The sequence below is a fragment of the Mesoplodon bidens genome (genome assembly GCF_964165515.1).
Source record: "Mesoplodon bidens genome assembly, chromosome: X".
Taxonomy (NCBI): Eukaryota; Metazoa; Chordata; class Mammalia; order Artiodactyla; family Ziphiidae; genus Mesoplodon; species Mesoplodon bidens.
In genome coordinates, this window is record NC_138163.1 from 43,968,695 (window position 1) to 43,992,744 (window position 24,050).

The window sequence follows — 24,050 nt, forward strand, 5'->3', positions numbered from 1 at the left end:
TTGTCTTGTTTATAGTTTCCTTTGCTGTGCAAAAGCTTTTACATCCCATTTGTTTATTTTTTTATTTCTGTTACTCTAGGAGGTGGGTAAAAAAGAACTTGCTGTGGTTTATGTCAAAGAGTGTTTTTCCTATGTTTTCCTCTAAGAGTTTTATAGTGTCTGGTCTTACATTTAAGTCTTTAATCCATTTGGAGTTTATTTTTGTGTATGGTGTTATATAGTGTTCTGATTTTATTGTTTTACATGTAACTGTCCACTTTTCCCAGAACCACTTATTGAAGAGGCTGTCTTTTCTCCATTGTATGTTCTTGCCTCCTTTGTCATAAATTAGGTGCTCATATGTGCATGGGTTTATCTCTGGGCATTCTATCCTGTACCATTGATCTGTATTTCTGTTTTTGTGCCAATACCATACTGTCTTGATTACTGTACCTTTGTGGTATAGTTTGAAGTCAGGGAGCCTGATTCCTCCAACTCCGTTTTTCTTTCTCAAGATTGCTTTGGCTAATTGGGGCCTTTTGTGTGTCCATACGAATTGTAAAATTTTTTGTTCTAATTCTGTGAAGAATGCCATTGGTGGTTTTATACGGATTGTATTGAATCTGTAGATTGCTTTGGGTAATATATTCATTTTCACAATATTGATTCTTCCAATCCAAGAGCACGGTATGTTTCTCCATCTGTTTATGTCATCTTTGATTTCTTTCATCAGTGTTTTATAGTCTCCTGAGTACAAGTCTTTCACCTCCTTAAGCAGGTTTATTCCTAGGTATTTTATTCTTTTTGTTGCAATGGTAAATGGGAGTGTTTCCTTAATTTCTCTTTCTGATTTTTCATTGTTGGTGTATAGGAATGCCAGAGATTTCTGTGTACTAATTTTGTATCCTTCAACCTTACCAAATTCATTGATTAGTTCTAGTAGTTTTCTGGTGGCATCCTTAGGATTTTCTATGTATAGTATCATGTCATCGGCAAACAGTGACAGTTTTACTTCTTCTTTTCCATTTGTATTCCTTTTATTTCTTTTTCTTCTCTGATTGCTGTGGCTAGGACTCCCAAAACTTTGTTGAATAAGAGTGGCGAGAGTGGACATCCTTGTCCTGTTCCTGGTCTTAGTGGAAATGCTTTCAGTTTTTCGCCATTGAGTATGATGCTTGCTGTGGGTTTGTCATATATGGCCTTTATTACGTTGAGGTAGTTTCCATCTATGCCCATTTTCTGGAGAGTTTTTATCGTAAATGGGTGTTGAATTTTGTCAAAAGCTTTCTCTGCATCTATTGAGATGACCATATGGTTTTTATTCCTTAATTTGTTAGTGTGGTGTATCACATTGATTGATTTATGTATATTGGGGAATCCTTGCATCCCTGGGGTAAATCCCACTTGAGCATGCTGTATGATCCTTTTAATGTGCTGTGCTGTTGGATTCTGTTTGCTAGTGTTTTGTTGAGGGTATTTTCATCCATGTTCATCAGTGATATTGGTCTATAATTTTCCTTTTTGTGTGATATCTTTTTCTGGTTTTGGTATCGGTGTGATGGTGGCTTTGGAGAATGAATTTTGGAGTGTTTCTCCCACTGCAATTTTTTGGAAGAGTTTGAGAAGGATCGGTGTTAGCTCTTCTCTAAATGTTTGATAGAATTCTCCTGTGAAGCCATCTTGTCCTGGACTTTTGTCTGTTGGAAGATTTTTGATTATGGTTTCACTTTCATTACTTGTGATAGGTCTGTTTATATTTTCTAATTCTTCCTGGTTCAGTCTTGGAAAATTGTACCTTTCCAAGAATTTGTCCATTTCTTCATGATTGTCCATTTTATTGGCATAGAGTTGTTTGCAGTAGTCTCTTATAATCCTCTGTATTTCTGCAGTGTCAGTTGTGACTTCTCCTTTTTCATTTCTAATTTTATTGATTTGCATCCATTCCCTTTTTTTCTTGATGAGTCTGGCTAAGGGTTTATCAATTTTGTTTATCTTCTCAAAGAATCAGCTTTTAGTTTTATTGATCTTTGCTATTGTTTTCTTCATTTCTATTTCATTTATTTCTGCTCTGATCTTTTTGTTTTCTTTCCTTCTACTGACTTCAGGTTTTCTTTGTTCTTGCTCTAATTGTTTTAAGTGTAGGGTTAGATTGTTTGAGGCTTTTCTTGTTTCTTGAGGTGAGATTGAATTGTTATAAACTTCCCTCTTAGAACTGCTTTTGCTGCGTCTCATAGGTTTTGGGTCATTGTGTTTTTGTTGTCATTTGTTTCTATGTATTTTTTTATTTCTTCTTTGATTTCTTCCGTGATCTGGTTATTTAGTAGCACACGGTTTAGCCTCCATGTATTTGTGTTTTTTACAGTTTTTTTCCTGTAATTTATTTCCAATCTCATATCGTTGTGGTCAGAAAAGATGCTTGATATGATTTCAATTTTCTTAAATTTTCTGAGGCTTGATTTGTGACCCAAGATGTGATCTATCCTGAAGAATGTTCTGTGTGCACTTGAGAAGATAGTGTATTCTGCCACTTCTGGGTGGGATGTTCTATAAATCTCAATTAAATCTATCTGGTCTATTGTGTCATTTAAAACTTGTGTTGCCTTATTTATTTTCTGTTTGGATGGTCTGTCCATTGGTGTAAGTGGGGTGTTAAAAGTTCCCTACTATTATTGTGTTACTGTCGATTTTTCCTTTCATGGTTGTTAGCATTTGCCTTATGTATTGAGGTGCTCCTATGTTGGATGCATAAACACTTACAATTGTTATATCTTCTTCTTGGATCAATCCTTTGCTCATTATGTAGTGGCCCTCCTTGTCTCTTGTAACAGTCTTTATTTTAAAGTCTATTTTAGTGGATACGAGTATTGCTATTCCAGCTCTCTTGATTTCCATTTGCATGGAATATCTTTTTCCATCCCTTCACTTTCAGTCTGTATGTGTCCCCAAGGGTGAAGTGGGTCTCTTTTAGACAGCATATATATGGGTCTTGTTTTTATATCCATTCAGCCAGTCTTTGTCTTTTGTTTGGGACATTTAATCCATTTACATTCAAGGTTATTATCAATATGTATGTTCCTATTACCATTTTCTTAATTATTTTGGGTTTGTTTTTGTGGATCTTTTTCTTCTCTTGTGTTTCCCGCCTAGAGAAGCTTTCCGCCTTCAGCATTTGTTGTAAAGCTGGTTTGGTGGTGCTGAATTCTCTTAGCTTTTGCTTGTCTGAAAAGCTTTTGATTCCTCCACTGAATCTGAATGAGATCCTTGCTGTGTAGAGTAATCTTGGTTGTAGGTTTTTCTCTTTCATCACTTTAAGTATATCCTGCCACTCCCTTCTGGCCTGCAGAGCTTCTGCTGAAAAATCAGCCAATAACATTATGGGGATTCCTTTGTATGTTATTTTTTGTTTTTCCCTTGCTGCTTTTAATATTTTTTCTTTGAATTTAATTTTTGTTCGTTTGATTAATATGTGTCTTGGTGTGTTTCTCCTAGGGTTTATCCTGTATGGGACTCTCTGCGCTTCCTGGACTTGGGTGACTATTTCCTTTCCCATGTTAGGGAAGTTTTCCACTATAATCTCTTCAAATATTTTCTCAGACCCTTTCTTTTTCTCTTCTTCTTCTGGGACCCCTATAATTCAAATGTTGGTGCATTTAGTGTTGTCCCAGAGGTCTCTGATACTGTCCTCAGTTCCTTTCATTCTTTTTTCTTTACTCTGCTCCTCGGCAGTTATTTCCAACATTTTGTCTTCCAGCTCACTTATTCATTCTTCTGCCTCAGTTATTCTGTTATTGATTCCTTCTAGTGTATTTTTCATTTCAGTTATTGTGTTGTTCATCTCTGTTTGTTTGTTCTTTAGTTCTTCTAGATCTTTGTTAAAACACTTCTTGTATTTTCTCAATCTATGTCTCCATTCTATTTCCGAGATTCTGGATCATCTTTACTATCATTACTCTGAATTCTTTTTCAGGTAGATTGCTTATTTCCTCTTCATTTATTTGGTCTTGTAGGTTTTTACCTTGCTCTTTCATCTGTGACATATTTTTTTGCTGTCTCATTTTTTCTTGTTTTTTATGAGTGGGATTGTGTTCCTGTCTTACTGGTTGTTTGGCCTGAAGCTTCCAGCACTGGAGTTTGTAGGCTGTTGGATAGAGCTGGTTCTGGGTGCTGAGATGGAGACCTCCATGAGACCTCACTCCGAGGAATGTTCCTTGGGGTCTGAGGTTCTCTATTAGTCCAGTGGTTCGGACTCAGAGCTCCTACCATAGGAACTTTGGCCCAACCTGTGGCTCGTGAACCAAGATCTGGTTCACTTGGGGGTTCCTCCCATCTCCTTGGGTATCAGGGTCCCACACCAGTGGCATCAGGCACCCTAGTTGTGGGGAGACGCTAACTCCTTGTCTTTTTCCACACTGCCATCTTCTGCCCTTCTTCTTAATCACTAACCCAGACATCAATCTGTTATGTAAGCAAAGAAACAGGAAGCTACAGCAGAGCTTAAGGAAGCTTTTGAGTGTCTTCTGTACAGATTAAATAACCTGATATATCTTAATAATATTTAGATTAAATGCAATAAGTAATTTTAAAAAGTGTGTGCTGAGGGCAAAGGGAAAAGGAACTTATACTGAAAGACCAGAATGGAGGTGTTTTTGAATTATTCAGACCCTGGAGTTGATACTGCATAATCAGTTATGTCAATGCCCTCCAGCCAAAGGCCACTGGGAACACACTTGTAATTGGTTTCATTGCTTGTTGCAGGGAGAGAGAATGCATGTCATGGGGATCCATGGACCACCCCACCATAAGAGTTTAGAAAGGACTTAATATATAGGATTTGGGTTCATGTTAGGTGATCGGGGGAAGGATTCAAGGAAGAGGTCTTTTCTCTGGATATAGATGCTGTCAGGAAGTAGAGGTAATGTCATGATTGGATATCTCAGTAAATCTTACCTCGAAGAAGGGAAGACTAGCATGAGGGTAAAGCTGTAAATGGTACGTACAGAAGCAGCAGTCACTAATATTAGCTAGAATAGGGGAATAGTTAGTCGTTTTTGTGACTCAGACCACATTTACATTTTGTGTGTGTTCAAACCTGATTACATAGTGGTCTTTTTCTTTTTTTGGTGTTGACACATTGTATTCACAGAGTGGCCTTATTTAGTGTTCATGATCTGTAAGAGTGTTTATGTTCAAGAAGAGAATACCAAGATCTAGTTGTGAATGCCAGGGCAGCTCCTGGATGTCAGAGCCTGTTTTTTTCTTTCTCAGAAATATTATCTACTCCTACCACATTTTCTCTGTTTTCTTATCGAGTTCTTACTGTAAAATCAGACATTTTCTAAGATTACTATTATAAGAGGGAAGGGAAGAGAAACTATCATTTATTGAGTACATATCTTAGGCATTGTTGTGTATATAGTGATACATAATATTTTATTTGTTTATTCTTAATTAATTTATTTATTTTTGGCTGTGTTGGATCTTTGTTGCTGTGTGTGGGCTTTCTGTAGTTGCGGTGAGTGGGGCCTACTCTTTGTTGCAGGGCGGGGGTTCTCATTTCAGTGGCTTCTCTTGTTGTGGAGTACGGGCTCTAGGCATGTGGGCTTCAGTAGTTGTGGCTCATGGGCTCTAGAGTGCAGGCTCAGTAGTTGTGGTACATGGGCTTAGTTGCTCCACAGCATGTGGGGTCTTCCTGGAGCAGGGATTGAACCCGTGTCCCCTGTATTGGCAGGTGGATTCTTAACCACTGAACCACCAGGGAAGTCCCCATAATATCATTTTAAATAATAAATAACCCTGAGGCAAATAGCATATACATTTTACAGAGGAAGAAATGGGCTCAGAGAGAATACATAACTTGCTCAAAGTCACACACAGCTGGTAAATAGAGGCGGATTTTGAATCCAGATCTGTCTCCAAAGCCTAATGTACTTTCTGCTCTACCATGTTGTCTTGCAGGAGATTTAGGAATACAGCCTATTCTTTTTGTCTGTACTATTTATTTAAGAAAATATTATATTCAGAATTGAAACTTGGAGAAGTAACAATTCCTTGAATTCACAGTTTTATTGACTATTTTTAGGTTAGGTTATATATGTCAGATGGCAGAACCTATATAGGAAGCACATGATATTATAGTCCTGTTCCACCAGACATTGTAAATACCCAGAGGGAACAGAACAGCGAAGAACTAAAGTATTGGGGGGCCGCCTTGTGGATTCTCTGCCCTAGGAGGAATTTAGGAACTGGCCATTTAGAGAAAGTGTTTCCTGGATGTGAGCTTCTAGGTATAAAGAGCAGTTCCATTTTAGTTCCTACAGCTTCTGCCACTTGGTGAAGACATGCAGGCTCAGACTTGCTCATCTCTAGGAGTCGTCTATCAGGCAGGGGGAAATGTAAAGAACGCTGGACTCGCAGCTCAGTCACTCAGCGAAAGTCAGCCTTCCTACCAGTCTCTTTCTGACCTAATATTCTAGTCTAAATAATGAGCTCTTACCTAGATAAGTTTCTACTTTATAATTCAGTTCCAGTAACCAAATCCTCCTCATGAGAAGTCCTCACATTAGTTCTGTTTTCCATGACACTGGCTTGTGGACAAAGAATGCCAAGGATGTTGCAGCCATAAAACCATCAGCCACTGCAGCCCCCAACCAGTGCACCTGAGGTGAATTCAGGATGGAGAAAAACAGGATACTGGCCCTAGATAGTGAAAGTGCATATCAAAGGAATAAATTCAATGAGCCCAGACTCTTGCATCTTCCCATACACAGAAAGACACTAAAATTATTAATTTGAGATGTCTATTTTTGTGATTAGCAGTAATCTTTTAACGTTCAACTACATATTTGTTTGTTTAGCAAAAACTCCTATATTTCCTGGCTCCTCCCTTACCTCTTTGGAACAGTCCCTCAGAGGCTTACCCCAGGCTTAAGTCCTCAGTAAGTCCACCAAATGAAACATAATTCTCTACTTTTAGATTGTACATTTTTCTCTCAGTCAAGAGGGTTACTTGTTAAAAGACAAATACATATGTATTAATTTTGTTTGCTATTTCCAAATCTCTCTCCAAAAGGATTGTACTACTTTTGTAAATGAAGAAAGAAAATTTCAACAGGCATATTCCTCTTTTCATATTTAGTTAAATTGCTTCAAGGATTTATTACATCTGCGTGACTGACTACCCCCTTTATGGACTTCTATAAATGTTCAAACCTGGGAGTTCAAATCTTGGAATCAGATAGACTTAGTTTGAACCCCAACTCTTCTGTTAAACTACCTTAGCCAAAACACTTAACCTCACTGAACCTCAGATCCTCATCCCCAAAATGGAGATAATAATGTATATCTCAGAGGTTGCTGGGAGGGTGAGATGCTGGATATTAAGGCCAATCAAAGTGCCTGAAGCAAATTGTTCACAAAGTGGTAGCTCATTTTTTGAAATTCAGGCAAAATTCACATAAGGTTAGCCACTTTAAAGTGTACAACTCAATGATATTTAGTACATGCACAGTGTTGTGAAGTCATCACCTCTATCTAGTTCCAAAACATTTTCCTCATGGCCAAAGGAGACCCAGAGTGGTAGTTCCTTTATAGCTCAAAAACTGCTTTGCACCCTGTGGGGGCATCACAGTGAAGACATTAAGTTCAAAATCTAAGGCTGATTAAGTACAACACTCCATTCACTGTTCTCTGATCTCTAGTGTGATGCTATCTGTAAAAGTTCAGCAAAATACAGGTATAATTCCTAGCCTACTTGCTTTAAGGGTCACTTTCAGGATTTTTCATCTCACAAGGTCGGCCTTCAGGGTTTTTGTATAGCTCAGTTGCCCTTTCCATCCACCATCATACGATGAAGTGTCATTTAAGCACATTTCTCAGCTAGGTTCTATGCCAACTTCTTGTAAAACAGTTTATCATTGACCCAGACTAGGTATTTGCTAATTCGCTCAGAATTAATTGTGCACTTTAATCATTTTCATTGAATCAGTTCCCATATCTGTAGCTTTTATAACCACAAGTACTAGCTGCATACTGATTAAAAATTTCCCATCAGCTGTATATGAGATATGACTATAAATTTTCTTTTTAATTTTCCTTCTATGACTCATAAACTGGCTTAGGAGCAATTTCAAAAAGGAGTAAAAGGTTTACAAGTGACAGTGCTGTCCATGGAATAAATGTTGTTTTTCTCTTAGGAAAATACCCAGATGTATATACATTCTGATTTGTTAAAATGGTCTTGTTATATTATAGTCACAGTTAATATTCTCCGTTTCAACATTGCTGTTAGACTCCTCATTCTCTATGAGAAATTTCATCACCTTTTTAAATTTTTAGAGTATAATTATGTAAGTTTTTTTACATTCAGCTTTAAAAAAAACAGTTTTTAAGGATACAGTCTTGTGTTTCAATGGGTAAAATATTCTTTACAGATAGATAGTGAGAAGAGCAGTTAGTACCCTTCATAATGTGTCAATTGCTTGTTTGGGCATAGTGCTAGAATGAGAGAACACAAGACTAGAAGCCTGTCAGGAAACCCGGGTTCTAGTGCTCAGCCTGCAACTAAATAGCTATGTAATTTGGGGCATGTCACAACTTCATACAAGGACCACAGTTTTCTAATCTGTCACATCATTATGTTTCTTCTATGTACCTCATTAAGATGCTGCAAAGACAAACCCAATGTTTTCCAAGTTTAACTGGTTACCTTCACCACCTCTTCTCCCAACTCTTCTTCCCAAATCTTGTCTTTTATGCTCCTAATTGTCTCACAAATCTTCCTTCTTTATTCCATTCTCATTGTCCTAGGTCAAATCCTATTCATCTCAGTCTTCTGGACATTGCAATAGACTGGTCAGCCTGCCCTCATTCTTGCCCCCCTACAAACCATCCTCTACAAGAGTTGTATACTGAAAACACAATCTGACTGTGCCATTCCCTGGCTTAAAACATGAAATGGCTTCCCATTGTAAAGTGATAATGTTTACTTTTTAAGTATGGTATATAAGGTTCATCAGATACAGCTTCATTCTACCTTACCAACAGTGAACCCATAACACACCATAGGAGATTACTTATATCGTTCAAATCTTCAGTAATTCTCCCATAGCAAATGTTTAAGATGCACCATGCCAAATCCCTGGATCTACCTGACTTCAGCTCAGCATGGTAGAAGTTCAAGGTATGATTGCCAATGTGCTGAAGCAAGAACAAATCACAGCATTTCTCTGCTATTGCTTTCTTGGAAGCTACAGAAGGCTTCTCAACTGTACAGATGCAACCTAAAAGTATGGGAAGTTAATGTCCCAAGGATGAAGGACACTTCTCAACTGAAGGAGGACAAAAGTCAATAGATAAATGCCCCATCTTCCCTGTTTTGTGGTGGAACAATTCTGAGGTCTGTTCTATACAGTTAGAGAGTTCCTAGAAGGATTGAACTCCAGTTGCCCACAGCAGTTGCACCCTGTTTCTTTGGGAGGTGATTCTTGGGGTCACTTCCCAGATACACCACCCATACCCAGTCCTTGTTTCAAAATCTGCCTTCTGGGTAACCCCAATTAAGATACCTCCTTGTTTTTTGTCTATGTGATCTTTTGACCGTTAAGAAGTATGCTAAAGTCTTCTAACATGATAGTGATTTTGTAACTTTCTCCTTTTATTTCTATTACATTTTGCTTATATATTTCAAAGCTCTCTTGTTAGATGCCTAAACGTTCATGACTATTTCACCTTGTTGGGGATAAAACCACCATAATGTATCTCTCTTTGTCCCATTAATTTATTCACCTTGAATTCTCTTTTATATGATATTAATATTGATACATTTGCTTTATTTTCTTAGCATTTGCCTAGCATATCTTCTTCTATTTTCAATTTTTAATTTTTATTTCAGCAAGTCTCTTATAAACAAAACTTAAGTGTATAGATGGATTAAATTTTCCAATCTGATGGTAAAAATGAAAAATATGCCAACATATTCTATTAGCAAGACTATAGAGAAAGTCACTGTCATATATTATTGGTGGGAATGCAAAGTAGTACAATACTTTTGGAGGGAGATTTGGAACTGTCTACAAAATTAAGACATATGTATTTGTCTTTTAGTAAAGTAATCCTATCCCTAGGAATTTACCCTGAAAATAGACCTACAATAAGATAAAAATATATATGCACAAGGTTATTCATTACAACATTGTAATTTCAAAATACTGGAAGCAAACTAAATGCTCATGCAGGAGACTGCTTGAATAAAATATGGTACATCACACAGTGGAATACTATGCAAATGCAAAAAAGAATGAGAAAGAACTTTATGAACTGACATGGGGTGATTTCCAGGATATATTGTTAAGTGAAGAAAGCAAAGTGCAAAATAGTTTGCTACCTTGCATGTGTAAAGAAACATGAAAAGATGTATACATTCTTTTTTTAATATTCTTTAAAAACAATGTATATATACATATAACTGAATCACTTTGCTGTACAGCAGTAATTAACACAACATTGTAAATCAACTATACTTCAATAAAAAAATGACTATCATTTTTTGATGCGTTCAAGCAAAGGAAGGTATTTGGGTCTAAAATATTAGATTCTCAGGATGTCGCAGAGCTGGAGAAGCAGGGTAAGAGGGAGCAAGAAGTATGTCCCCGGAAGTCCCCGAGGCAGCCTCCGCGGAGAAGCAGAAGGAAATGGAAGATAAGTAACTAGTCCAGAGAAAGCTGAAGAAGCAAGATTAAAAGCAAGGTATCCTCATCTGGGACAAAAGCCCAGAGGTTCAGATTTTTTAAGGAAATGATTGCAGAAAGGGCAAAGAGATTTTGATTCTGGGGATTACAGCATGGCTAAAGCAAAAATGAAGAACAAGCAACTTCCTACTACAGCCCCAAATAAGACAGAGGTCACTGGTGACCACATTCCCACTCCACAGGACCTTCCTCAACGGAAACTATCTCTTGTTGCTAGCAAGCCGGCTGACTGATTAAAAGAGCTGAACTGCATGAATCTTCTAATTCCCATTATTTCCTCTTAATATGTTACTTTTCCACTTTTTATTTCCTTTCACTAAGTCATTAGAGAGTGATGGCTTTGCAGGTAGCTGTAGTGTGTGCTGCTATTGTAAGGTAATATACATGTGTAGAGTTTTTGATTAGCTTAGCAGTGCACTAATGAAAAGAACATGTTAGAGCAATGTAAAGTAATCTACTTGGAAAGAATTGTATGTATTACCCAACTCCTAGTGTAGGGCTGGTTCCAAGAAGTAATAAGCAAGTTTTACAATTTTAATATTTTGGCTTTCTTTAATTAATCGTAATTATAGCTTTGTATGTTACTCTTATCTAAAATAAACTCTATTATATTGAGTTCTTCTGTATTTTCCTTTTGGATTTTGTGAAACAGAAGTTTAAGACCACAAGTTAGAAGAAAGGTGACACATTTCAAACACAAAGAGATGGGGCTCCAAAAGATTTGCATCCTGTGCTTGAACTTGATTGGCCTTAAATATGTTTCAGCTTTAACAATAGAATTTTTCTTGGGCAATATTTGCCCATTCTGGTACAACTTATGTGACTCTAGTGCTTAAGAGCTGCTATTGAAGCTAGTATTCTTATTCAGGTCTATAGTGTTAGAATACCTTTTGTTGTTGAAGATGTGAATGAAGTGTGCATGTGCATTGACTGTTGAATTCACTTTTGTGCCATTTTTGTAAATACAATAGTTTTGCACAACCTCTCAAAAAATATTAGATTCTCCAGATTCTCTTAATCCATTTGCAAAGAATTTTTATCTATGAATCAGGAGTCTTAAGAAACTTGGATCCTGAGTCCTGTGGACCTTCTTCATTTTTTTTTTTTTTTTTGGCTGTATGTGGGCCTCTCACTGTTGTGGCCTCTCCCCTTGTGGAGCACAGGCTCCGGACGCCAGGCTCAGCGGCCATGGCTCACGGGCCCAGCCGCTCCACAGCATGTGGGATCCTCCCGAACCGGGGCACGAACCCGTGTCCCCTGCATCGGCAGGCGGACTCTCAACCACTGCGCCACCAGGGAAGCCCAACCTTCTTCATTTTTGATGAATTTGTTTTTGTGGATGATGCTGATTTCATACACAAACTTGCTTGCACCTAGAGCTATGGTAATGTCACTGGACTTGATTATAAATGAGTTTTAAAAGTTTGGATATTTCATTTCATTTTAGGATACATATCTCTGTGGAGAAGTGGTTTTGATGATAAAACTTATGTTGAGTGAAAAGGCTTTTTGGCCAAGTCAAGACTGACACCATATTTTTTGTTTGTTTGTGGTCTAGGTCAGTCCTGAAATGAAAATCATCAGTATGTAACAACTGTGTATGTATATGGACATGTATACATATACATAGGTGTGTGTATGTGCTCATTATACATATATGGATATACATGCATATGAAAAAAAGAAACATGAAAAGATAAGCTAGAAAGTAATGAGACTGGTTACGTACAAGAGTAGCTGGGAACAAAGTGGAAAGGAGGGGATATGGAAAAAGAGTAGAAGAAATATGGAAGAGTGATCATACTTTTCTAAATATACATTTTTGCATAGTTCTGACTTTTATAACCATGTTAATATTCACTTGCTGAAAAATAAACAAAATCAACAAAGATGGGGCATGGCAAGAAAAATGTAATACAAACAGGAACAAATGAACCTAATTTTATTTCAAATGAATAGTATAACATAGTGAATAACAAAGTGTGTGTGTGTATGTAGAGAGGAAGTCCAAGACTTAAGTAACTGAAATACAGTATTTTGACTATATACCTTATGAAGACCCCAGGAAAGAAACTTGGACTCCCGATGATGTATGATTTAGAGCCAGCAAATTCTGAGCTTTATTTCCTGCCTTTGTAACCTCCTGCAGCCTTCTGGTAAAGCTTGCCCCCCACCCCCGCCCCTGCCATTTCACAAGATCATGCAACCTCTTGCTGCCTCTTTAAAATCTTGCATTGGAAAAGAGCCTCTTTTAACTCCTGTGCCAGTGGGACTTTTCTCTTTATAAAAAGCCTGCACACTGCTATTCATTCTCTCTCAGTTCTGAACTTTCTCCCAGAGAGCCATGCACCCTGCCCCTTGCCTTGAGATTTCCTCACCTGTTTGAATAATGCAGTTGTGTTTTTTTCATAGAAAAAGTTGACTGTTATGAGTTTCAACATTTGAACCAACATCTGAGCTCCCCCATGACACACTGAAGTTGCTATAACATAAATTAAGAATAAAGATGGAATTGGAAACCAATATTGTACTTTTGTTGATAGGTTTGATTTTCATAGTTGTATGAGTTAGCAATTCTGCAGCTAATATATGTATTCTGAGATTGAGCAAATAAGTGAATATATTGTCCATAATGTTGGAGAACAGAACAAGAGGGAAGCCTAGGACAAACCTCATGGAGTTAGATTTGAATTAGTTATCAGTGTTAATTCATGGTTTTTGAAAGATAGATTGATAGATACAGAAATATGGATGTGTGTATGTGTGTATGTATACATGCATGTATATCCTAGGTTTGTCCACTGAGAGGTAATAGAAGCAAACGATATTCTAGTACCAATGAGCACACCCAGTGCCCAGATCTTGATTTCTAAATACGATTCTACAACAAAGGAATAAGGTTTCCTTAAAGAAATTACTGATTCCAGTTCTAGGGAAGGTAAAATATAAGATGATTCTGTAACATCTTGTGGTATTTGAAAGTAAAGAAGTTCTCAAAGAAATCACAGGGAAGGTATCAATAAGTTACAGGATGCTTTTACATAACCACAGTACAATTATCAGTCAATGATATATTAATTTTTTGAATTTTATTCATTGTTTTATACAGCAGGTTCTTATTAGTTATCTATTTTATACATATTAGCGTATATATGTCAATCCCAATCTCCCAGTTCATCCCACCACAGCCCCTGACTTTCTCCCCTTTGTGTCCATACGTTTGTTCTCTACATCTATGTCTCCATTTCTGCCTTGCAAACCGGTTCATCTGTACCATTTTTCTAGATTCCACAAGTATGCATTAATATACGATATTTGTTTTTCTCTTTCTGACTTACTTCACCCTGTATGACAGTCTCTAGGTCCATCCACGTCTCTACAAATGACCCAATTTCGTTCCTTTTTATGGCTGAGTAATATTCCATAATCAGTGATATATTATTATCTCAATGCAGACCTTATTTATTTATTTTAAAATTTTATTTATTTAATTTATTTTTGGCTGCGTTGGGTCTTCGTTGCCACATGCTGGCTTCCTCTAGTTGCGGCGAGCGGTGGCCACTCTTTGTTGAGGTGCACAGGCCTCTCACTGCAGTGGCCCATCTTGTTGTGGAGCACAGGCTCTAGGTGCGCGGGCTCAGAAGTTGCAGCACGCAGGCTCAGTAGTTGTGGCTCGCGGGCTCTAGAGTGCAGGCTCAACAGTTGCGGTGCATGGGCTCAGTTGCTCTGAGGCATGTGGGATCTTCCCAGACCAGCATGTGGGATCTGCCCAAACCCGTGTCCCCTGCATTGGCAGGTAGACTCCTAACCACTGCACCACCAGGGAAGCCCCTGCAGACCTTATTTAAATTTCACTATTTGTCCCAGTAAGATGGTACTCTGTAAAACTGTGTAAGAGCATACTGTCTGCAACTTACTCTTTTTTTTTTAACATCTTTATTGGAGTATAATTGCTTTACAGTGGTGTGTTACTTTCTGCTTTATAACAGATTGAATCAGTTATACATATACATCTGTTCCTATATCCCTTCCCTCTTGCATCTCCCACCCTCCCACCCTCCCTATCCCACCCCTCTAGGTGGTCACAAAGCACCGAGCTGATCTCCCTGTGCTATGTGGCTGTTTCCCACTAGCTATCTATTTTACGTTTGGTAGTGTATATATGTCCATGCAACTATCTCACTTTGTCCCAGCTTACCCTTCCCCCTCCGCATATCCTCAAGTCCATTCTCTAGTAGGTCTCCATCTTTATTCCCATCTTGCCCCTAGGTTCTTCATAACCTTTTTCTTTTTTTTTAGATTCCACATATACTGGCACATATATACAATGGAATATTACTCAGAAATAAAAAGGAACAAAACTGGGTTATTTGTCGTGAGGTGGATGGACCTAGAGACTGTCATACAGAGTGAAGTAAGTGAGAAAGAGAAAAACAAATACTGTATGCAACTTACTCTTAAGCATTTCAGGGAAAAGTTAGAGACAGAAAATAAAAGTGGTTTAAACATTAACATTTGGGAAATCTGGGTGAATGCTATACCAGAATTATTTAACTAGTTATGGAACTTTTTGTAATATTCAAATTATTTCATAATTAAAAGTTAAAAAATTTTTTCATTCACAGGGTCTTCCCCTAATAGAGTAATTTAACCTATTAATACTTATTGTAATTACTGGTACATTTTTCCTTAGTACTGCTATCATTTTTCATGGTTTTTATTTGTCATTTTTCTTCTTTCATTTTTCTTTTCTTCCTTTTAGCTGGGTTGATGATTTGATTTGTTCTTTTATTTTTCTTCTTGTACTTTCAAAGGTGAATATGCTCTTTCTATGGATCTGGTTAGTTCTCAACATACACACTTATATCTTTTTTTATAAAGCAAACTCTAAATTTCATTAGAATCTATATATTCCCTTGTTTTAGACAATAACCTTTGCAACTTTACAATTTCTTTCCCGTTGTATCTCAAGTTGATATCTCCCAAGATTTTAGTTCTAAGTAATTATAAAAAAATATTTTGGGGCTTCCCTGGTGGCGCAGTGGTTGAGACTCCGCCTGCCGATACAGGGGACATGGGTTCGTGCCCCGGTCCGGGAAGCTTCCACATGCCGTGGAGTGGCTAGGCCCGTGAGCCATGGCCGCTGAGCCTGCATGTCCGGAGCCTGTGCTCCGCAATGGCAGAGGCCACAACAGTGAGAGGCCCGCGTACCGCAAAAAAAAAAATATATATATTTTGACCTTATGTATCTACAGTTATTTAGCCTTAACTACAAACTTTACTGGTTTTGTTGCTTTTTTCTTCTTTATGGAAGCTTTTGGGATTTTTTAAAACCCATTTTTTAATTCATTGTGGTAAAATGTCACCACAATGCATTTTATATATGCCTTCTTTGTTTACCTTGTTTAGCACTTCTCTTTCCATCTGAAGACTAATACCTTTTATCATTTGGGGGGAATTATCTTCTATTATTGATTTATTAACTTCCTCTTCTCTATACTTTCTGGTCTTTTGGAATTCCTGTTACATGGATGTTGAACTTCTGGACGTAATCCATATCTATTATTGCTTTATCAAAATTTCTATTTCTTTTTCATTTTGCACTGTTTTGTGAGAATTTTTAGTTTGATGTTATGACCAACATTTTTTTCTCTTCTGCTGTTCCATAATGCTATTACAGAGATCCATTGTATTCTTTGTTTTGATTCCCTTTTATTTATGTAGTTTCCAGGGCTTATCTTTTTTTAACATCTTTATTGGAGTATAATTGATTTACAATGGTGTGTTACTTTCTGCTTTATAACAAAGTGAATCAGCTATACATACACATATATCCCCATATCCCCTTCCTCTTGCGTCTCCCTCCCACCCTCCCTATCCCAACCCTCTAGGTGGTCACAAAGCATCAAGCTGATCTCCCTGTGCTATGTGGCTGCTTCCCACTTGCTATCTATTTTACATTTGGTAGTGTATATATGTCCATGCCACTCTCTCACTTCGTCCCAGCTTACCCTTCCCCCTCCCCGTGTCCTCAAGTCCATTCTCTACGTCTGCATCTTTATTCCTGTCCTGCCCCTAGGTTCTTCAGAACCTTTTTTTTTTTTTAGTTTCCATATATATGTGTTAGCATACAGTATTTGTTTTTCTCTTTCTGACTTACTTTACTCTGTATGACAGACTCTAGATCCATCCACCTCACTAAAAATAACTCAGTTTCCTTTCTTTTTATGCCTGAGTAATATTCCATTGTATATATGTGCAACATCTTCTTTATCCATTCATCTGTCGATGGACACTTAGGTTGCTTCTATGTCCTGGCTATTGTACATACAGCTGCAATGAACATTTTGGTACATGACTCTTTTTGAATTATGGTTTTCTCAGGGTATATGCCCAGTAATGGGATTGTTGGGTCATATGGTAGTACTATTTTTAGTTTTTTAAGGAACCTGCGTACTGTTGTCCATGGTGGCTGTATCAATTTACATTCCCACCAACAGTGCAAGAGGGTTCCCTCTCCTCCACACCCTCTCCAGCATTTATTGTTTGTAGATTTTTTGTTGATGGCCATTCTGAGTGGTATGAAGTGATAGCTCCCTGTAGTTTGGATTTGCATTTCTCTAATGATTAGTGATTTTGAGCATCCTTTCATGTGTTTGTTGTTAATCTGTATATCTTCTTTGGAGAAATGTCTATTTAGGTCTTCTGCCCATTTTTGGATTGACTTTTTTGGTTTTTTGCTACTGAGTTGCATGAGCTGCTTGTATATTTGGGAGATTAATCCTCTGTCAGTTGCTTCATTTGCAAATAGTTTCTCCCATTCGGAGGGTTGTCTTTTTGTCTTGTTTCTGGTTTCCTTTGTTGTGCAAAAGCTTTGAAGTTTCATTAGGTCCCATTTGTTTATTTTTGTTTTTATTTCCATTTCTCTAGAAGGTGGGATAAAAAGGATATTGCTGTGATGTATGTCATAGAGTGTTCTGCCTATGTATTCCTCTAAGAGTCTTATAGTGTCTGGCCTTACATTTAGGTCTTTAATCCATTTTGCGTTTATTTTTGTGTATGGTGTTAAGGAGTGTTCTAATTTCATTCTTTTAAGGGTACCTGTCCAGTTTTCCAGCACCACTTATTGAAGAGGCTGCCTTTTCTGCATTATATATTCTGGCCTCCTTTATCAAAATTAAGGTGACCATATGTGAGTGGGTTTATCTCTGGGCTTTCTATCCTGTTCCATTGATCTATATTTGTTTTTGTACCAGTACCATACTGTCTTGATTACTGTAGCTTTGTAGTATAGTCTGAAGTCAGTGAGCCTGCTTCCTCCAGCTCCATTTTTCGTTCTCAAGATTGCTTTGGCTATTCGGGGTCTTTTGTGTTTCCATACAAATTGTGAAATTTTTTGATCTAGTTCTGTGAAAAATGCCAGTGGTAGTTTGATAGGGATTGCATTGAATCTGTAGATTGCTTTGGGTAGTAGAGTCATTTTCACAATGTTGATTCTTCCAATCCAAGAACATGGTGTATCTCTCCATCTGTTGGTATCATCTTAAATTTCTTTCATCAGTGTCTTATAGTTTTCTGCATACAGGTTTTTTGTTTCCCTAGGTAGGTTTATTCCTAGGTATTATATTCTTTTTGTTACAATGGTAAATGGGAGTGTTTTCTTAATTCCTCTTTCAGATTTTTCATCATTAGTGTATAGGAATGCAAGAGATTTCTGTGCATTAATTTTGCATCCTGAAACCTTACCAAATTCTTTGCTTAGCTCTAGTAGTTTTCTGGTGGCATCTTTAGGATTCTCTACGTACAGTATCATGTCATCAGCAAACAGTGACAGTTTTACTTCTTCTTTTCCAATTTGTATTCCTTTTATTTCTTTTTCTTCTCTGATTGCTGTGGCTAGGACTTCCAAAGCTATGTTGAATAATAGTGGTGAGAGTGGACATCCTTGTCTTGTTCCTGATCTTAGGGAAATGCTGTCAGTTTTTCACTACTGAGAATGATGTTTGCTGTGGGTTTGCTGTATATGGCCTTTATTATGTTGAGGTAGGTTCCCCCTGTGCCCACTTTCTGGAGAGTTTTTATCATAAATGGGTGCTGAATATTGTCAATAGCTTTTTCTGCATCTATTAAGAAGATCATATGGTTTTTCTTCTTCAATTTCTTAATATGGTGTATCACATTGATTTATTTGCATATATTGAAGAATCCTTGCATCCCTGGGATAAATCCCACTTGATTATGTTGTATGATCCTTTTAATGTGTTGTTGGATTCTGTTTTCTAGTATTTTGTTGAGGATTTTTGCATCTATATTCATCAGCGATACTGGTCTGTAATTTTCTGTTTTTGTAGTATCTTTGTCTGGTTTTGGTATGAGGGTGATGGTGGCCTCATAGAATGAGTTTGGGAATGTTCCTTCCTCTGCAATAGTTTGGAAGAGTTTGAGAAGGACTGGTGTTAGCTCTTCTCTAAATGTTTGATAGAATTCACCTGTGAAGCCATCTGGTCCTGGGCTTTTGTTTGTTGGAAGATTTTTAATCACAGTTTCAATTTCATTACTTGTGATTGGTTTGTTCATATTTTCTATTTCTTCCTCATTCAGTCTTGGAAGGTTATACCTTTCTAAGAATTTGTCCATTTCTTCCAGGTTGTCCATTTTATTGGCATAGAATTGCTTGTAATAGTCTCTTAGGATGCTTTGTATTTTTGCGGTGTCTGTTGTTACTTCTCCTTTTTCATTTCTAATTTTATTGATTTGAGTCCTCTCCCTCTTTTTCTTGATGAGTCTGGCGAATGGTTTATCAATTTTGTTTATCTTCTCAAAGAACCAGCTTTTAGTTTTATTGATTTTTGCTATTGTTTTCTTTGTTTCTATTTCATTTATTTCTGCTCTGATCTTTATGATTTCTTTCCTTCTGCTAACTTTGGGTTTTGTTTGTTCTTCTCTCTCTAGTTCCTTTAGGTGTAAGGTTAGATTGCTTACTTGAGATTTTTCTTGTTTCTTGAGGTAGGCTTGTATAGCTATAAACTTCCCTCTTAGAAATGCTTTTGCTGCATCCTATAGGTTTTGGATCATCATGTTTTCATTGTCATTGGTCTCTAAGTCTTTTTTTTTTTTTTTTTTTTTTTGCGGTACGCGGGCCTCTCACGGCTGTGGACTCTCCCGTTGCAGAGCATAGGCTCCGGATGCGCAGGGTCAGCGGCCATGGCTCATGGGCCCAGCCGCTCCACGGCATGTGGGATCTTCCCAGACCGGGGCACGAACCCATGTCCCTCCATTGGCAGGCAGACTCTCAACCACTGCGCCACCAGGGAAGCCCATTGTCTCTAAGTATTTTTTTATTTCCTCTTTGATTTCTTCAGTGATCTCTTGGTTATTTAGTAACGTATTGTTTAGCCTCTGTGTGTTTGTGTTTTTTATGTTTTTTCCCCTGTAATTGATTTCTAATCTCATAGCATTGTGGTTAGAAAAGATGCTTGATATAATTTCATTTTTCTTAAATTTACTGAGGCTTGATTTGTGACCCAAGATATGATCTATCCTGGAGAATGTTCCGTGCGCACTTGAGAAGAAAGTGTAGTCTGCTGTTTTTGGATGGAATCTCCTATAAATATCAATTAAATCTATCTGGTCTATTGTGTCATTTAAAGCTTCCGTTTCCTTATTTATTTTCATTTCGGATGATCTGTCCATTGGTGTAAATGAGGTGTTAAAATCCCCCACTATTATTGTGTTACTGTCGATTTCCCCTTTTATACCTGTTAGCAGTTCCCTTATGTGTTGAAGTGCTCCCATGTTGGGTGCATATATATTTACAATTGTTATATCTTCTTCTTGGATTGATCCCTTGATCGTTATGTAGTGTCCTTCCTTGTCTCTTGTAACATTCTTTATTTTAAAGTCTTTTTTATTTGATATGAGTATTGCTACTCTGGCTTTCTTTTGATTTCCATTTGCATGGAATATCTTTTTCCATCCCCTCACTTTCATTCTGAACGTGTCCCTAGGTCTGAAGTGGGTGTCTTGTAGACAGCATATATACATATCTTGTTTCTGTATCCATTCAGCAAGCCTGTGTGTTTTGGTTGGAGCATTTAATCCATTCACATTTAGGGTAATTATCAATATGTATGTTCCTATGACAGTTTTCTTAATTGTTTTGGGTTTGTTTTTGTAGATCCTTTTCTTCTCTTCTGTCTCCCACGTAGAGAAGTTCCTTTAGCATTTCTTGTAGAGCTGGTTTGGTGGTGCTGAATTCTCTTAGCTTTGGCTTGTCTGTAAAGCTTTTGATTTCTCCACTGAATCTGAATGACATCCTTCCCGCATTGAGTAATTTGGTTGTAGGTTCTTCCCTTTCATCATTTCAAGTATATCTTGCCAATCCCTTCTGGCTTGTAGAGTTTCTGCTGAGAAATCAGCTGTTAACCTTATGGGAGTTCCCTTGTATGTTATTAGTCATTGTTCCCTTGCTGCTTTCAATAATTTTTCTTTGTCTTTAATTTTTGCCAATTTGATTACTATGTGTCTCGTTGTGTTTCTCCTTGGGTTTATCCTGTATGGGACTCTTTGCACTTCCTGGACTTGGGTAGCTATTTCCTTTCCCATGTTAGGGAAGCTTTCAACTATAATCTCTTCAAATATTTTCTCTGGTCCTTTCTCTCTCTCTTCTCCTTCTGGGACCCCTATAATGTGAATGTTGTTGCATTTAATATCCCAGAGGTCTCTTAGGCTGTCCTCATTTCTTTTCATTCTTTTTTCTTTATTCTGTTCCGCAGCAGTGAATTTCACCATTCTGTCTTCCAGGTCACTTATCCGTTCTTCCGCCTCAGTTATTCTGCTATTGATTCCTTCTAGTGTAGTTTTCATTTCAGTTATTGTATTGTTCATCTCTGTTTGTTTGTTCTTTAATTCTTCTAGGTCTTTGTTAAAAATTTCTTACATCTTCTTGATCTTTTCCTCCATTCTTTTTCCGAGGTCCTGGATCATCTTCACTATCATTATTCTGAATTCTTTTTCTGGAAGCTTGCCTCTCTGCAGTTCATTTAGTTGTTTTTCTGGGGTTTTATCTTGTTCCTTCATCTGGTACATAGCCCTCTGCCTTTTCATCTTGTCTATCTTTCTGTGAATGTGGTTTTTGTTCCACAGGCTTCAGGACTGTAGTTCTTCTTGCTTTGCTGTCTTCCCTCTGGTGGATGAGGCTGTCTAAGAGGCTTGTACAAGTTTCCTGATGGGAGGAACTGGTGGTGGGGAGTGCTGACTGTTTCTCTGGTGGGCAGTGCTCAGTAAAACTTTAATCCACTTGACTGCTGATGGGTGCAGCTGTGTTCCCTCCCTGTTGGTTGTTTGGCCTGATGCAACCAAACACTGGAGCCTACCTGGGCACTTTCTTGGGGCTAATGGCAGATGCTGGGAGGGCTCATGCCAAGGAGTATTTCCCAGAACTTCAGCTGCCAGTGTCCTTGTCCCCACAGTGAGCCACAGCCAACCCCTGACTCTGCAGGAGACCCTCCAACACTAGCAGGTAGGTCTTGTTAAGTCTCCCCTGGGGTCACTGCTCCTTCCCCTGGGTCCCAATGTCCACACTACTTTGTGTGTGCCCTCCAAGAGTGGAGTCTCTGTTTCCCCCAGTCCTGTCGAAGTCCTGCAATCAAATCTCGCTAGCCTTCAAAGTTTGATTCTCTAAGAATTCCTCCTCCCATTGCCGGACCCCCAGGTTGGGAAGCCTGATGTGGGGCTCAGAACCTTCACTCCGGTGGGTGGACTTCTGCGGTATAAGTGTTCTCCAATCTGTGAGTCACCCACCCAGTAGTTATGGGATTTCATTTTACTGTGATTGTGCCCCTCCTATTGTCTCATTGTGGCTTCTCCTTTGTCTTTGGATGTGGGGTATCTTTTTTGGTGGCTTCCAATGTCTTCCTGTCAGTGATTGTCCAGCAGCTAGTTGTGATTCTGCTGTTCTCACAAGAGGGTGTGAGAGCATGTCCTTCTACTCCGCCATCTTGGTTCAGGACCCTATGATCCTTTTAATGTGCTGTTGGATTCTGTTTGCTAGTGTTTTGTTGAGGATTTTTGCATCTATGTTCATCAGTAATATTGGCCTGTAGTTTTCTTTCTTTGTGACATCTTTGTCTGGTTTTGGTATCAGGGTGATGGTGGCCTCGTAGAATGAGTTTGGGAGTGTTCCTCCCTGTGCCATATTTTGGAAGAGTTTGAGAAGGATAGGTGTTAGCTCTTCTCTAAATGTTTGATAGAATTCAACTGTGAAGCCTCTGGTCCTGGGCTTTTGTTTGTTGGAAGATTTTTAATCACAGTTTCAATTTCAGTGCTTCTGATTTGTCTGTTTATATTTTCTATTTCTCTCTAGTTCAGTCTCTGAAGGTTGTGCTTTTCTAAGAATTTGTCCATTTTCTCCAGGTTGTCCCATTTTATTGGCATAGAGTTGCTTGTAGTAATCTCTCATGATCCTTTGTCTTTCTGCAGTGTCAGTTGTTACTTCTCCTTTTTCATTTCTAATTCTATTGACTTGAGTCTTCTCCCTTTTTTTCTTGATGAGTCTGGCTAATGGTTTATCAATTTTGTTTACCTTCTCAAAGAACCAGCTTTTAGTTTTATTGATCTTTGCTATTGTTTCCTTCATTTCTTTTTCATTTATTTCTGATCTGTTCTTTATGATTTCTTTCCTTCTGCCAACTTCGGGGTTTTTCTGTTCTTACTCTAATTGATATAGGTGTAAGGTTAGGTTGTTTTTTCGAGATGTCTCTTGTTTTTTGAGGTAGGATTGTATTGCTATAAACTTCCCTCTTAGAACTGCTTTTGCTGCATCCCATAGGTTTTGGGTCATCATGGTTTCATTGTCATTTGGTTCTAGGTACTTTTTATTTCCACTTCGATTTCTTCAGTGATATCTTGGTTATTTAGTAGCGCATTGTTTACCCTCTCTGTGTTTGTATTTTTTACAGTTTTTTCCTGTAACTGATATCTCATCTCATAGCGTTGAGGTCGGAAAAGATACTTGATACGATTTCAGTTTTCTTAAATTTTCCAAGACTTGACTTGTTACCCAAGATACGATCTATCCTGGAGAATGTTGCATGTGCACTTGAGAAGAAAGTGTATTCTCTTGTTTTTGGATGGAATGTCCTATAAATATCAATTAAATCCATCTTGTTTAATGTATCATTTAAAGTTTGTGTTTCCTTATTTATTTTCATTTTGGATGATCTGTCCATTGGTGAAAGTGGGGTGTTAAAGTCCCCTACTATGACTGTGTTACTGTCGATTTCCCCTTTTATGGCTGTTAGCATTTTCCTTATGTATTGAGGTGCT

General features: G+C 37.9%; 1 long non-coding RNA gene and 1 pseudogene across 4 annotated transcripts in view; both read left to right on the forward strand.

Moving 5' to 3' along the window:
• Positions 1 to 24,050, forward strand: part of LOC308608384 — an 88,101-nt gene that overhangs the window by 57,212 nt on the left and 6,839 nt on the right. For 2 of the 3 annotated variants that reach the window (XR_014014156.1, XR_014014157.1), the window contains exon 4: positions 15,024 to 15,138. The exons of the other annotated variant lie outside the window; for it this stretch is intronic. This is a non-coding gene — a long non-coding RNA (uncharacterized lncRNA). The remainder of the gene's footprint in view (positions 1 to 15,023; positions 15,139 to 24,050) is intronic. 3 annotated transcript variants of the gene reach the window in all.
• LOC308609038 (cAMP-regulated phosphoprotein 19-like) lies at positions 10,620 to 10,957 on the forward strand (annotated as a pseudogene). The gene has a single exon. The product of its transcript is annotated as a cAMP-regulated phosphoprotein 19-like (transcript).